The sequence below is a fragment of the Chrysochloris asiatica genome, unplaced genomic scaffold, assembly GCF_000296735.1.
Source record: "Chrysochloris asiatica unplaced genomic scaffold, ChrAsi1.0 scaffold00061, whole genome shotgun sequence".
Classification (NCBI taxonomy): domain Eukaryota; kingdom Metazoa; phylum Chordata; class Mammalia; order Afrosoricida; family Chrysochloridae; genus Chrysochloris; species Chrysochloris asiatica.
This window is the reverse complement of record NW_006408579.1, coordinates 17,196,585-17,198,911: the sequence shown is the minus strand read 5'-3', so window position 1 is coordinate 17,198,911 and position 2,327 is coordinate 17,196,585. Positions and strand designations below refer to the sequence as shown.

The 2,327-nt window shown below is 40.0% G+C and overlaps 1 pseudogene; it reads left to right on the top strand.

Annotated features, from left to right (window-relative positions):
* The first annotated feature begins 381 nt into the window (after positions 1-381).
* The window catches only part of LOC102832124, a 5,171-nt pseudogene continuing 3,225 nt past the window's right edge, over positions 382-2,327 (top strand).

The window sequence follows — 2,327 nt, the reverse complement described above, 5'->3', positions numbered from 1 at the left end:
CTGACTGTACTTCTTCCAACACAGATTTATTTGTTCTTCTAGCAATCCATGGTACTTTTAATATTCTTTTACAACATCATAATTCAAATTAATCAATTCTTCTACCATCTTCCTTATTCACTGTCCAACATGCACATGCATGTGAGGCAACTGAAAACACTATGGCTTGGGTCAGGTACGCCTTAGTCCTCAAACTGATAACTTTGCTCTTGGACACTTTTAGGCAGTCTTTTGCAGAAAATTGCCTACCTCATTAGGTCATTTGATTAGTATACTACTGCTTTTGTGAGTGTTAATTGTGGATGCAAGCAAAATGAAGTCAAGCACACCATTCTGCCGGTGGCCATCTTGAGTGAGGGCGAACAATTTTTGTTTCTTCGCATTAAACAAGAAAACAAACAGTCCCCCTCAGAAAACATGGATGCTTTTGGAAATGTGAGAACAAGATTAGAAACACAGTCACAAGAAGAATATGAAATCATCAATGCAGAGGTTAAACATGGTGGTTTCGTGTACTATCAAGAAGGTTGCTGCTTGGTTCACTCAAAAGATGAAAAAGACAGTGATAACTATGAAGTCTTATTCAATTTGGAGGAACTAAAATTAGACCAGCCCTTCATTGATTGTATCTGAGTTGCTCCAGATGAAAAATATGTGGCCACTAAGATAAGAAATGAAGATTCTGAAGCGTCTACCTATATAGTTGTTAAACTCAATGATCAGCCAGTAATGGAAGCTTCTTTCCCAAACGTATCAGTTTCGAATGGGTAAAAGATGAATAAGAGTAAGATGTTTTATTCTATACTTTTCAGAGGAATCTTCGCTGTCCTGATGAACAACTTTTGATGATAACAAGCTTAATGAAAGTTTTTACACAGAAAAAGATCCAAGCTATTTTGTTTTCCTTTATCTCACAGAAGATAGCCGTTTCCTCACCATAAATATTTTGAACAAGATCACTTCTAAAGTGTGGTTACTAGATGGCATGAGCCCTTGTGACCCACCAGTACTTATCCAGAAGTGAATTCCTGGGGTCCTTTACTGTGTTGAACACAGAGATGATGAACTATACATTCTCACTAATGTTGGCGAGTCTACAGAATATAAGAACAGCTGCTGACAGTCCTCCTAATATGAACTAGAATTTATTGTTCACAATGAAGAGATATACCAAGGTTGTAGATTTGGACATGTTTAAGGATCATTGTGTTCTGTTCGTGAAGTACAGCAAACTGCTATATGTAAATGTGATTGGTTTGGTTGATGACTCAGTTTGGTCTCTAAAGATTTGGGCCTGTGGATTCATAATAGATACAAATTCGGACCCAAAGAACTGCCCCTTTCAGCTTTGTTTCCAATATATCCACCCAAATATTACACATACAAGTTTGCAGAAGGCAAACTCTTTGAAGAAACTGGGCATGAAGATCCGATCTCAAAGACTAGTTGCGTTTTATGTCTAGAAGCCAAGAGTAAGGATGGAAAATTAGTGCCAATGACCATTTTTCACAAAATGGATTCAGAAGACTTGCAGAAGAAACCTCTCCTGATACATGTATATAGAACTTATGGAATGGATTTGAAAATGAATCTCAGACCAGAAAGATGGGTGTTGGTTGATGATGGATGGATATTAGCATATTGCCATGTTCAGGGTTGTGGTGAGTTAGTCTTCTAGTGGCAGGCTGATGGCCATCTAACTAAAAAAACTCAATGGCCTTGCTGACTTAGAAGCTTGCATTAAGACGTTTAATGGTCAAGGTTTTTCTCTGCCAAGCCTGACAACCGTGCCAGCTTTCAGTGCTAAAGGGGTGCTTGTGAAAGCATTGTGTATTTCTGACCCTGAGCTCCTGAAAGCTGTGACTTTGGAGGTCCCTTTCTTGGATGTTCTCAATACCATGATGGAAAATACACTTCCTCTGACATTAGAAGAACACAAGAATTACATGATGAAAGACACAAGAATTACATAAAGCTGGAGAACAAACAAGAGGGCAGATCAGGTGGATGTGTAGCAGAGAGCTCTTCCAACAACAACACAGAATACCCGACCAAGCAGGCTCAGGGGATGGTCCCAGAACTCTGAGCAATATATAAAGGAATACTTAGAAGCTTGGAAGGTTCATAGCTGGGGAATTTGTGGCAGAAGCAAGAAATCTATTGCTTTCTAGTCCTGGACACTCAGCTGTTCCAGGAGCCGCCATTTTGGGTGAGACCACGTGGGGGAAGGATCGGAGCAGCCACAGACGCCTGGCAGAACCGCTGAGATAAAGGTGTGGACATTCTTTTCCTTTGGTATCTGTTCATTGGTCCCTTGCTGTCTGCGC